Below are 13,801 nucleotides of genomic sequence, written 5' to 3'. Positions count from 1 at the left end.
GGCGCGTGCTGTTCTTTCCCTGTGCTTTTTTCTCGCCGTGCTATTTTTTCGCTGTGCTTTTTTGTCACCGTGCTGTTTCGGCGTGTGCTGGTCTGTCGCCGTGCTATTTTTCGCCGTGCTATTTTGTCACCGTGCTATTTTGGCGGGCGCTATTTTCTCCTTGCGCTGTTCTGTCGTCGTGCTATTTTTTCGCGGTGCTATATTGTCACCGTGCTGTTTTGGCGTGCGCTGTCTTTTACCGGTGTTGTTTTTCACTGCGTCATTTTTTCTCTGTGCTGCTTTTGTACTTTATTTTGACGCATGCTGTTCTGAAAACTTACCACACTTAATAGCAGTGTTTACCGCTTATCTGGGGACTTCAAGGCCAATTTCTCCAACTCTTACGGCAGGAGTCTCATTGAGAGCCAGCTGGACAGGAGCGGGGACCCCTGCCACGATTTCGCTGCCCACGTCTGCGGCCGATGGATGCCCCGCAAGGAGTTCGCTGAGCTGTCCCGCTCCGTGCTCACTGACATGGAAATGTCGTGGCTAAGCAAGCTGCCCGATACAGTAGAAAAGAGTGCCGACCAGCCGCCGGTGCTGAGGAAGGCGGCAGCCATGTTCAACAGCTGCTTGGCGGAGACGGACTTGCAAGTCAGCGTCGTCAAAGAATTTATGCGCGAGCACGGCCTCGCATGGCCCGAAGATCCCGAACATATGTGGGCTTCTCTCAAGGTACTTCAATTGGAATGTAAATCTTTGGTTTTCGCTGAAGCTGCTCCCGATAGCAGAGAAGGACCACCAGAAGCGGCGCATCTTGTTTACTCCTAGCGGCGTGATGCCATTCTGGAGAGCTCTCTTCGGACAAATACCGAAAAAACACTTTAAAAAAGTTTACACTGACATTTTTAAACTTTTTGCTAATGCCACAAATGGACTGCCGCCTTCTGGGAGGATCGAGGAGGACTACAAGATCATCCAGTACGTATTCCACACCCTCGTCCGGTCGTCGACGTGGGAGGCCGGCGTTCCAGCTGTGTTCCCGCTGCGCGAATTGAAAAGCCACTCGAAGCTGGCTAAGGCGGCACACATTAAAGATACTATTGACACCATGCTGGCTATCGATACGCCGTTGACGATGGACGACCTGATGCTTTTCAGCGACATGGTCCTGCTGGACGCTGTACTAAAGATTTTCGAGAACACCAGAGACATCACCGTGCGGTGCCACCTGGCGTGGCTGTTCCTGTGCGCATACGCAGCCGTCGCCAACCCGGGCGCCGTCCTGCTCATCCTCCATGGCAGCACCCTGCGAGCGAGAGAAGAGCGGCTCCGCTTCTGCGCCGCCCAGGTCTAGGCCAGCTACAAGCTGCTGGTGTCCTCCGCCGCCGTGGTTGCGCACTTTTCGGGGGAGGAGCCTCGCCGCATCGACGGTCACCTGGCAGGCATGCTGAAGGTATGTTGAAGGTTGCCTTGGATAGATAACCATTACTGCTTACAGGAATTGGTCACAAAGCGAGTCAGCCTGTGACGGGTGAGACGAATTGCCTAAAGCTGTAGAGGCAGTGCAGAAACAGCCTCCGTCATACAGTAGGTATGAGGCTCTTGCGAAGTCACCCTCCTGGTGACCGGGAAAATATTTAATTGGAGCGCGCTTGGCTAGTTGAAGAAAGGTCTGACCAAAACAGTTTTACCGCGACAGTGTTAAGACTCCCGTTGTGCGTAAAATTCGGTGTCCACGTCGTTATCAGCGAAACATTTCCTGAGAAGCAAGCTAGGTGGGCACCTAGGTCACGTGACCCTGTGAGTTATCACAACCTGCCCACCTGTTTGTGATTAAACGGACCACCGTGCCAGTTGGTAGTGGCATTAATGACTGGTTATGGGAAGCTGTCCACGAGGAGCAACCTGGGCCGTACAAGCCCCACCGATAGTACCACCTGCCATCGCTGAACCATCGCTTAACAACTGTACCATTTCGGCAGGAGCAGAATGAGGATTCCCATGTATCTTGGAATGTGAAGTCGAGAATCGCCAATTACGCATACATGGGCGTAAACCCACCAAAGCTATCGCGTAATGCCCTTAATGCGGAGCTTAAGTGCCCCCCCCCCCCCCAATTTTTTTTATAGTACTCCGGCTTGCAGGTCATGGCACGCAGTGTATTTGTAAGGGCAATTGTAGACAAAGATCACAACACTATCATAATTGGCACTTGTTGATAGGGATCACAGTGCCATCAGATTGTCATTCATGATAATAAACAGGGCAAGGAAATAAATGGAGAATGTGCCTACCCTCTACATCTAGCTCTATAGGTCACAAAGGAGTACATTTCTTTCATTTGATGTATGAGCAATCGTAACGCAGTGACCTAGACCCTTCGCAAGAGAACTGAGATATTGACACTTAAAAGTGCCTAGTGGGGTCGCGTGATGTGTAGCGAAAAGAATATTAATTGATGTGTCTTGAAAGCTTTTAGACAATGGAGACTAAAAGGGATGATGGCAGCGTCAGGTAAGTAGAGAAAACATGTATTGCCAAGCGGCAGTTTTGGCTTGTTGGTGGCAGATTACGTATTGCCACATATCTTTGTAGCGTCTGTTCGTTCGCGCAAGGCCGCGGGGTGTTATCATTTTTGTTCGTGACGCGAGAAGCGACCTGTCTAATCTCGATTGTTCACAGCCACGAACAGCTGTATCTACGTGTTTCCAGATTACTCTAGATGATCTCGACCTGTTATCTCGCAGTTTCCTTGCGGGCTTTAAATTTAACGATGACGCGAACAGCGGCCATTCGCAGTTCGACGACGGACGAGCACGTTTGTTGCTTAAGACGCCGCCGAGTGATTCAGTTATTTTGCGGGCGCAAGTCAGCCCAAATAAAGAGCTTCGTTTCCAAGACTGTAGCGTCCGTTCTTTGTAGCGTCCGTTCGTTCGCGCAAGGCCGCGGGGTGTTATCATTTTTGTTCGTGACGCGAGAAGCGACCGGTCTAATCTCGATTGTTCACAGCCATGAACAGCTGTATCTACGTGTTTCCAGATTACTCTAGATGATCTTAACCTGTTATCTGGAAGTTTGCTTGGCGGATTTAAATTGAGCGATGCCGCGAGCGGCGGGCATTCGTAGTTCGACGACTGACGAACACATTTGTTGCTCACGCCACTGCCGTGCTGTTTAGTTCTTTTGCGGGCCCAAGTCAGCCCAAATAAAGAGCTTCGTTTCCAAGACTAGTTGGTGTCTTCCTGACCACTGGACTGCCGTCACTACAACGTGACATCTGGTGGAGGTGTTGGGTAGCCTTCCATGTACCGGTCACCCCCTGCAAGTCGTGACGCCAGCCCTTTGAGCAATTCACCGGAGGACGTGACTCCAGTTCACCGCGCAAGCCGATGTCTGCTAGGGGATGCACCTGAGTTCGGGACTCTGCCGGACCCTACTCAGAAGCGAAAGCCAGTAGCAACGTCCACCATGAGCTTGCCCCAGACTACGACTACAGTAATTTTTCACCAGCCCCGGGTGCCACCAACCTTCGACGCTTCGCCTGGCGCCGACCCCGAAGAATGGCTCGAACAGTTCGACCGTGTGGCTCTCTTTAACAACTGGGACGGCGCCATGAAAATTAGGTACGTCTTCTTCGCCTTGGAGGGACAAGCAAGAATCTGGTTTGAGAATGAGGACGCTAGCCTTACGGATTGAGAAACCTTCAAGAAGCAGCTTCTCAAGACTTTCACAAATGTCGTGAGAAAGGAGAGAGCCCAGCAGCTGCTACAGTCTCGCATACAACACCCAAACGAGACCGTTGCAGTGTACACTGAGGAGATGAAGCGTCTTTTCCGGCGTGCCGACTCGAGCATGAAGGAAGAAAAAAGGTCAAGGTGCTTATGCGATTAGTTAAAGAACAACTCTTTACCGGCCTCGTCCGTAACCCCCCAAAAAAGCATCGCGGAATTCGTAGAAGAGGCATCCACGATGGAAAAAACACTTGATGCCCAAGCCCGCCAGTAAGACCGCCAGCAGCGCGTTTTCTCATCAAACTGCCTGGACACCGCTAACAACGAAAACCTGCGGGAGGTTATCCGTCAAGTTGTGCGAGAAGAGCTGCGACGGTTGCTGCCAACGGGAACGCAGCCGCAGCTTTCATCGCTCACTGACCTCGTCCGGGATGAGGTTCAACAGGCCTTGGGTGTGACGCCGACACCCACGCAGCCTCTGCAGCCCCCAGCCATGACTTACGCCGCAGCTGTGCGCCATCCTGCACCTCGACGACGGGACCCAAGCCCCTATCGCACTCAACCAGCTGCGTTGGACCGCCGCACTCTCGCCCCAATCCGCCCGTCCTACGAGCGTCGCACACAGCCGAGGAAACGCGACGAGTGGAGAACTCCCGACCAGCGCAGCCCACTATGCTTCCACTGTGGCGAAGCCGGTCACATCCTCCGACACTGCCCATACAGAAGACTGGGCATCCGAGGGTTCTCTTACGACGCCCCACGACCGCGACCCGGCCAGCGACCAGCCGAAATCGAAGAGTTTTTGCGTCGGGAAGAATGCTCATCGCCGAGCCGCCTGTCACGTTCCCCGTCGCCATCGTCCCAGCACTTTGTATCTCCTAGCCGAGGATACGCCGTGCGTGGACGCTCCCCAACCCCCGAAGGGTAAACTGAATAAAACAGCTTCTCGAGGTGAGGTTGCTTCTAAGCACAATGACAAAGATCCTCCATCGACGAGTACTCAAGACCATGCCTCAACTACGACGACAACACCGACGACGACGACGACGACGCGGCCAGAGTTGAAGGTTTTACCGCTGCCCAGTGAAGTAACGTCGCAGTACGCCCACCGCAGCCTCCCTACTTGACGAAGTCGAGATCGGACACCGAAGACAACGTACAATACGAGAACGCGAACAAGTGATCTTGAATTTACGGTCGACGGTCACGCGGTTACTGCCCTGGTCGACACGGGAGCTGACTACTCTGTCATGAGCGTCCCACTCGCTGTCCGACTCAGGAAGGTAACAGCAACTTGAGATGGCCCACTGAACCGCACCGCAGGTGGCAACCTGATTACGCCGTCAGGACGCTGCACCGCGAGAGTTACTGTAAACGGGAGAACCTATGGGACAACCTTCCTGATTCTACAGCAATGCTCGCGAGACGTGATTTTGGGAATGGACTTCCTGAATGAACATCGAGCGATCATCGACCTTCGATCTAAGTCGATCAAGCTTTCCACGGACAAAGCCATATCTGCAGCGACGACAGCGACTCATCACGTTGCCTTAAACGTCCTCGACGAAGCATTGAGCGTGCCACCCCGATCAAGTGTTCTCGCCTGTATAGGTACTGGAGACATCGAAACTACCGAAGGCGTCATCGAGGGGAACCCCTAGCTACTCCTGGATCGAGGACTGGCCGTCGCAAGGGGAGTCGCCCAAATCGAAATGGCCAAGCCCAGGTGTTGCTAACCAACTTCACCGAAGAATACTGGCATCTAAACAAAGGTACGACGATCGCTTTCCTCAACGAGCTGGCAGGCATCAGAGACATATTTGCCCTACCCGACCAACTCGTAGAACCATCTGACCAACGCCATCAACCAACGTTTGATATCAACCAAGCATTACCACGGAGCAGACAAGACCAAATACGCAGTCTTCTTCAAAAGTACAGCGATTGCTTCTCATCAGAATCGAAGGTGCGACGAACCAGGCTTGCCAAGCACCGCATTGTCACAGATGAACACGCCCGGCCACTGCGACTGAGCCCCTACCGCGTATCGCCGCTAGAACGCCAAGCTATCCGCAAGCAAGTTGATGAAATGCTTCGTGACGACGTTATCCAGCCATCAAGGAGCAACTGGGCAGCACCAGTCGTCCTAGTGAAAACGAAAGACGGCACCCTTCGCTTTTGCGTCGATTACCGCCGCTTGAACAGCATTACGAAGAAGGATGTCTACCCCCTCCCCCGCATCGACGATACATTGGACCGGCTGTGCAACGCTAAGTACTTCTCATCGATGGACCTGAAGAGCGGCTACTGGCAAATTGAAGTCGACGAAAGAGATCGCGAAAAGTCTGCGTTCATCACGCCAGACGGACTCTTCGAGTTCAAGGTGATGCCATTTGACATCTGCTCTGCCACAGCGAGGTTCCAGCGAGTAATGGATACGGTGCTTGCAGGCTTGAAGTGGCAGATTTGCCTTGTCTCTACTTAGATGACGTTGTTGTCTTCTCCTGAAGCTTTGAAGACTACCTCAGAAGGCTTCGGATAGTGCTGGAAACGATCAAGTCTTCAGGCTTGACCCTGAAACCAGAGAAGTGCCACTTCGCCTACGAGGAGCTGCTGTTCCTTGGTCACGTTGTAAGCAAGGATGGAGTTCGCCCAGAACCCGAGAAGACGGCTTAGATCGCAGAGTTTACGCAACCTAATGTCAAGAAAGCTATACCCAGCTTCCTTGGATTGTGCGCTTATTGCCGGTGATTCGTCAAGAACTTTTCGCGCATCGCTGAACCTTTGACCCAACTTACCAAGGCTGAGGTGCCTTTTAAATGGGAAAGGCCGCAAGAGGAAGCTTCCAAGGAGCTTTAACGCCGCTTACAGTCCTCTCCTTTGCTCGGGCACTTCGATGAAAACGCCGAAACCGAAGTTCATACCGATGCAAGCAGTGTGGGCTTAGGACCGGTCCTCGTTCAGAAAAATGGCACACAGGAGAAAGTTATCGCGTACGCTTGCCGTTCACTGTCGAGAACCGAAGCCAACTATTCGACGACAGAGAAAGAATGTCTCGCCATTATTTGGGCCACGTCCAAATTTCGCCCCTACCTATACGGACGACCATTCAAGGTTGTGAGCGATCACCATGCTCTGTGCTGGCTGGCCAATTTGGAAGACCCCTCCGGCCGCCTTGCTCGTTGGAGCCTGCCTCTTCAAGAATTCGACATAACTGTAGTCTACAAATCTGGCCGCAAGCATTCCGATGCAGACTGCCTATCGCGAGCCCCCGTAGACGCAGCACCGGAAGAGGAAGACGACGATCCTTTCCTAGGACCGGTAAGCGCCCGCAGTTTCGCGCAGCAGCAGCGCTCGGATCCTGAGTTGCAAAGCCTAGTTGATTATTTGAAAGGCAAGACCGCATCGCCTCCCCGAGGGTTTAAGCGCCAACTGTCGTCCTTTGTCCTTCACAATAATGTCCTCCTGAAGAAGAACTTCGCGCCCAACAGGACAGCGCATCTTCTTGTCGTGCCCAAAAATCTCAGGCAAGAAATTATGCAGGCATGTGATGATGAGCCGACTGCAGGGCATCTCGGGATTGCTCGCACGTTGCACCACATCCAGGAGAAGTACTATTGGCAACGGCTAGCTACCGACGTTTCCCATGACATGAAAACGTGCCGTGAGTGGCAGCGACGCAAAACGCCCTAATTAGACCAGCCGGACTCCTGAACCCCATACCACCTCCAACTAAGCCCTTTCAGCAAATTAGGATGGACCTCCTCGGCCGCTTTCCGACTTCATCATCAGGGAACAAGTGAATCATCGTGGCCACCGACTACGTGACCCGCTACGCCGAAGCAAAAGCGTTGCCTAGCGGTACCGCAACAGAAGTTGCAAAATTTTTTGTCGAACAAATTCTCCTGCGACACGGCGCCCCCGAAGTGCTCATCACAGACAGAGGTACGGCATTTACAGTGGAGCTGACGCAAGCCATTTTAAACTACAGCCAGACAAGCCATCGGAGGACAACTGCCTATCATCCACAAACCAACGGACTCACAGACCGTCTGAACAAGATCATCGCATACATGCTCTCCATGTACATCGACGCCGAACACAAGACGTGGGACTCCATTCTGCCCTACGTGATCTTCGCCTATAATACTGCCGTCCAGGAGACAACCAGGTTTACCCCATTCCAGCTGGTATACGGCAGGAAGCCCACGACAACACTCGACTCAATGCTCCCGCACGTTTCTGACGAAGACAACCTCGACGTCACCGCCTACCTTCATCGCGCCGAGGAAGCCCGAAGACCTGCGCGGCTTGGCATTCAGGACCAGCCGCACACCGATGCCCGACGCTACAATCTGCGCCGACGAGCCACGCATTACAAGCCAGGTGATCGTGTTTGGATATGGACGCCAGTTCGCCGCCGTGGATTGAGTGAAAAGTAGCTGAGACGCTACTTTGGCCCGTACAGGGTTCTCCGTCGCATCGGTGACCTCGACTATGAAGTCATCCCCGACGGCACGACAGCACCTCAGCGACGCCGCACACGCCCGGAAGTTGTACATGTCGTACGCCTGAAGCCATATTATGAACGCTAAAGGACTCGAAGTTCGCATTCTCCGTTTTCTTTTCATTTTAAAGCATCGAGACGATGCTTCTTTGGGAGGGGGGTAATGCCACATATCTTTGTAGCGTCCGTTCGTTCGCGCAAGGCCGCGGGGTGTTATCATTTTTGTTCGTGACGCGAGAAGCGACCGGTCTAATCTCGATTGTTCACAGCCATGAACAGCTGTATCTACGTGTTTCCAGATTACTCTAGATGATCTCGACCTGTTGTCTCGAAGTTTCCTTGCGGGCTTTAAATTGAACGATGCCGCGAGCAGCGGCCATTAGTAGTTCGACGACCGACGAGCACGTTTGTTGCTTACGCCGCCGCCGAGTGATTCAGTTCTTTTGCGGGCGCAAGTCAGCCCAAATAAAGAGCGTCGTTTCCAAGACTAGTTGGTGTCTTCCTGACCACTGGACTGCCGTCACTACAACGTGACAATATATTGAAGCGCAAGAGGAAACCCGGGCGAGAACGAACTCGAACGAAGGATGTATGTCTAGCAACTCCTGTGTGTTTTTAAGGCGAAAGCGTTTAATGCCTCATACTGTCTTTAGCAGCCGTGTCGGCAGATTTTCCCGCATTTCGGCGTCACTACTTTAACAAAAACTGTGTTGAGGACGGGAATCGAACATGGGCCTTCGGCATTTGAAGCGGTACGCCACCACTCCGCCACAAAGGCGCAGGTTTTGACCATGAATAAAGGCTTATCTAGTGAATGCTTGGGTCTTATAAATATAATAAAAGAAATGAAGGAGTAAAAATAAAAAAATAAATAAAAATGAATAAAAAATGAAAATAACAAAAGGAACAGAAATAAAATAAAGATAAGAACGAAACAAAATTAAAAATCAGAAAAGAAAACAACAATAAAACCCAGTGCCCCAGGAAACGCTTTCGCCTTGCACCAGTTTAGAGAGCCAAAGTGCCTCCTGAATTTTAGAGCTTTAGCTCTACTACTGGCGTTCCTCAAGTTCGCGTTATTCTGAAATCGAAGGTCGTTTTTCAAAACAGCGGAAGCAAAGCTAACCATCGGATGACAACAATGTATACACATACCACGTTACTAAGACGGCCGCCATACTATAAAACTAAGGTGGTGCCCACCAGGGTAGCTTACCGTACAACTACGTCGGGTGCAACGTATACCATCAGATGCACTCGGGTGCCGCAAACAGCGAAATGAAACTACTTTCATTTCGCTGTACATTTGGAATATTGAAGTAGGGTCACTTAGCACCACGATTCGTATATAGATTGTGGACCACTTAGTTGACGCAGAAGGTTCGGAGTGGTATCAAACGACCCGGCATTTTATGAAGAACAAAAGTGCTACTTGAGCGATAGGAATTCGTACCGACGAACTTTGATATCCCAAACAATTTCCGTGATCATTCAAACGGGCACTGCGGCCGAACCATTCGACGAAGAACGTTTCGGGTGGTCTCAAATGACTAGTCGTCTTGTTATGTATCTAGGAGAATGTCGTTTGCAATGTAAAATGTCGATATAACGAATTTGTAGCAGATATATCAGATCACGGATACACGCCACGTGATCACGATGCAATATCCGATCGATAGGCGGTGCTACGTATGGGTTGCATTAACGGATGCACATAAGGGGCCACGTTGTGTCGTCACTAAAAAATGCATACACAAATTCGTTATTACAATTGCTAAACGCTTTATGTACCACTGGAAAAACTCGGAGCTCTCGCTCGGTACTCGATCGCTGCCTCAGAGTCGGTTGAATTTTTTTTCCGTGTGTGCTGCTGCGTTATTCTGCATGTCGTGCTTTACCATTTAACGCTCGATCGCTGCCTCAGAGTAGGTTCAATTTTTTTTCCGTGTGTGCGGTTGCGTTATTCTGCATGTCGTGCTTTACCATTTAACGCTTCTGCCATAACTCGATGGAACGTTGATGTTGGAGAGGGAAGACCGAAGAACGTTACCTTTGTGTAGAAAGCGCTGTCGTACTGCGGCACAATGGACGCCGAACGGAAAAGGGCGCTTATCAAGTTTGCCGGCGTTAGAGATTACCGCTGTACTGAGCTGAAACTAGAGAGGTTTGTTTGTGAGCCTTGTGTACGCATATACGTGAAGAAAGTACTGCTACGCATTTCGTGCCAGCTGGCAAGTGGTAACCGAAGCGTGCTATAGTGACTGGTTGTTTGCAATGCGCTGTGATTACGACGGAAGCATACACGGCGACCACCGGCTTCTCGCAGATGGCCATGGAGAAGAGTCTGGCTGCGTCGTGGCTGGACAATCAGACCCGGCAGATGGCCGCCGATAAGCTGAAGAAGATGCGCAGGGTGCTGTGGCCGGACAAGGATTTCATCACGAAGCAGCGACTGGAAGAGGTTCACCAGGGTGGAAATTTGGGCAAGTCGGTATTGATCCATAACGTAAGAGTAGCGCAAAACTAGGACGACGGACACAAGGGGAGAGAACACACACCAACAACACAGGCGCTAACTTCCGAGTGACGAAGAAAACCAAACCCAACCAAACTTCCGACTCACGAAGTCAGTCGGAAGTTTGGTTGGGTTTGGTTTTCTTCGTCAGTCGGAAGTTAGCGCCTGTGTTGTTGGTGTGTGTTCTCTCCCCTTGTGTCCGTCGTCCTGGTTTTGCGCTACTCTTACGTTACGGACTGGAAGAGGTGTACGACGATTTCGCAGACAGTGCCTCCTCGTTCGCCCATTACTGGATCGCCACTCGGCGCTCCCTGCGAGGTCTTGTTGGTTCCGACGCCGGCCTTCAAGAGCTGCGAATCCGCGGCAGCGACGAGCAGCCGTACATCGAGTACGTGCATGTGACCAACTATCTGTCGCTCTCCCTGGGAGCCCTGGCGCCGCCTGTTTACTACAAGGACGGTACCAAGGCAATGCTGTACGGCGGCCTGGGGTATTTCTACGCCAAAGAGTTGCTCCGAGCTTTGGATACGGAGGGCGTGCAGGTAAGTTCGGTGCGCGCATCGATTGGCTGGTTGAAAGCCTGCCCATGCATAATGAAGGCAATGTATCCTTGAAAGATATCTGTTCGAAGGACGACATGAAAGCACTGCTAGTTAGCCGCATGAACGTGGATTAGTTAAGGCTCTCGACGAAGAAAAATGTTGGGCTGAGCGAGTTGGAATGCATTTATGTTAATATCATAAATCATCTAGCTACTGTTCTTCGAGCTGATGTTCGAGGTGCTGTTTTTCTAAGGCTGACCTTTATAACGCGCGGAATCATTTTGTGTCTAAAACAACAGAAAAGGAAGCAAGCGCTCAAAAATACTCGCAGCTTGTGGAAGGCAAGGTACGGGAAGCTGCGGCAAGTAGAAGTTCGAACGACAAAAAATCTAACATTCCTTATTTCATGTTGTGATAAGTTGATGGAGGTGTTAACGGAATATCGGCGTGATCTAGATGCCGCTAGCTACTGAGCGAACTAGGGGATAGATTTAATGGATTTTGTGCATTATGGGACGTGCAGGACATTCCTCGAGGAAAGGGGAACGAAAGGTCAAAAGTCAGGATTTTCTGACAATGCCCAGACGACATTTTGCACTAATCCTGAAAACTACTTCCTCCTTATAGCTGCATGGATTGTGTAGTTGACATGTCTTTCCGGTTTCATGAGGCGGAGTACAGGTATAAAGCATTTCTCTCTTATTGACGCCATATGATGAGCTAAATAATGTCTACGTTGGTGCGTTCCAGAAACTTTACAAGTATGAAGAAAAGAACTGTCAGAAATGAGCGCATAATGGCGATGGTGACGAAAATACCTAGGCAGATCAGGCTTTCAAGACTCGCGTGGAAGGTAGCCGCGAAATAGATATCATACGGGTCTCGGGAGCAAAGAAGTTCGAGGACGCTTTGACGGCCATGATGACCGAGGGTGGCCGTTGGCAATAGACACCCCGAGGGCACCTCTTGGACAAAGCGCGTCTTTTGGACAAAAACAAAAACTGTTTTTTGCTGGCAGGTTGACCCCCGCGGAAACATCGTGTCGTCGTGGCTGAGCGAGACGGTGAAGCCCCTCTTCGCCGTACGCGTGCTCGGCTGTCTGCCCAGCGGCGAGGCAAGCGTGTTCCCCGAGATTCCAGCGATGGAGGTGGCGTTCGCCGCTTTCACGCGAGCCCGTAACAAGAGCGACACCCAGCTGTCGGAGGTATGAAACTGATGACTCACCGGGACGTGACATTCACTAGTGTCCTACTTAGATAACCGAGGGGCCATTCGAACCATAGAGTTTCTTACTATTGCCTAGAGGGAAAGCTGGCGGCGCTGCACTTCAGCCACCATGGACGCTCAAAGCATCATGGGGCGGTGAGCTACTTGTTGCGAGACAGTCGTAGTTTTTCGGGAACACGGAGTGGCACTACTAAGAGGTTTCATTCCGAAAACGTTGTTCGTGTGTGCTCAGACGACTTTCGCGCGAACGCAGTGTGCAAAACCCATAGTAATGAAAACGCGACGACACACGACGCCAATAAAAGATTTCACTTTTCCGAAATGCCATTAAAAGCCTGTTATAACGTTTAAGCAAAAACATTTTTTTGAAAACATATTTACTTTTAAAAGTGCGCCCGTTAATTACGAAATATTAGTTTTTATTGTGTTCATTACTTGGCCAATAGGAGAGCGAGTTGTCTCTTATTTTGGGCAAACTTTGCACTTAAACGCTATTCTGCTCGTTTGTTGCCATCATTAGACAAAATATTGAATGTTAGGACGTTTGTAGTTATCAAACACCTTTATTTTTTTATTATTTTTTGGCCAAAAGTTGCAGTTCCGAAACAAGTAGCTCACCGCCCCATGATGCTTTGAGCGCTCATGGTGGCTGAAGTGGTCTCGAGGGGTCGCCATGATAACTCCCATAGACGGGCTGCCAGCTTTCCCTCTAGGTAATAGTAAGAAACTCTATGATTAGAACGGTATAGGACGTTTGCGGAGGATACTAGTGTGCCGGGGATAAGCGAAATGAACAAGTGATGAGTTGTGCTGACGAATGTTCTCCGTTTGACTAGTAAAAAACAAAAAAAAACAAGCAGGTTGGTGGAACTCATACTGTACAGAGAGGGCACTGAAGCGCTTCTTGAACATTTAGTTGCGGCATCCAAACAGCCAATCACTTTTCTTGCGCAGCACACAGCCCAGACAAACGCCTTACAAAAGCGAGACCTTCATGGGTTCTCGCGAGCTCCAAGCTGTTAAAAATTACTGTCGGTTTGCGTAGTTAGCCTATATCGAAATTAGGTGTGCTAGAACTTTGGTATTTACATTGGTTCCCCTGTTCGGACCCACTCTTCAGGGCTAAACGTTGTTTGGATAGCGATAATGGGTTAATGACTATATACGACGAATTTGTCATTCTCTATTTAGCATTGATAGATCCACAAGATTCCTCATACCAATCTTAGCCCAGTGGTACAGCGGTTAAGCAATGTAACACTGCTATGAAATGCATGTACTGCAATCGGTGGGACAT

General features: G+C 50.7%; 1 pseudogene; it reads left to right on the top strand.

Annotated features, from left to right (window-relative positions):
• Positions 1–597: 597 nt before the first annotated feature.
• LOC149327633 (neprilysin-4-like) overlaps positions 598–13,801 on the top strand; it is a 35,082-nt pseudogene continuing 21,878 nt past the window's right edge.

The sequence above is a fragment of the Amblyomma mixtum genome, chromosome 10 (assembly GCF_055824585.1).
Source record: "Amblyomma mixtum isolate Tamu chromosome 10, ASM5582458v1, whole genome shotgun sequence".
Lineage (NCBI taxonomy): Eukaryota > Metazoa > Arthropoda > Arachnida > Ixodida > Ixodidae > Amblyomma > Amblyomma mixtum.
The sequence above is the reverse complement of the archived record's forward strand: the minus strand, read 5'-3'. Positions and strand labels throughout refer to the sequence as shown.